We start from the raw sequence: 243 nt of genomic DNA, 5'->3' as shown, positions 1-243 counted from the left end.
GCGGTGTGTGCGGGCACGGACACGCGCGTTCAGGAGCACACACGTGAGTTTCCCAGCATTCGAGACTCCGCTCGCACAGCCCGGGGTGCGGGAACCTTGCCCTGCTGGGGCACGGGCAGCTCGTACGGACTGCGGGCGCCGGCAAAGGGTCCCGTGTTAAGCGGTTTTTAAAATCGGTGTTATCTTAATCCATGCATTACATCGAAAAAATACACTGCATTATTTTGTATGATACGCTCTTTC

This window comes from Geospiza fortis, unplaced genomic scaffold (assembly GCF_000277835.1).
Source record: "Geospiza fortis unplaced genomic scaffold, GeoFor_1.0 scaffold403, whole genome shotgun sequence".
Lineage (NCBI taxonomy): Eukaryota > Metazoa > Chordata > Aves > Passeriformes > Thraupidae > Geospiza > Geospiza fortis.
This window is presented reverse-complemented; position numbering follows the sequence as displayed.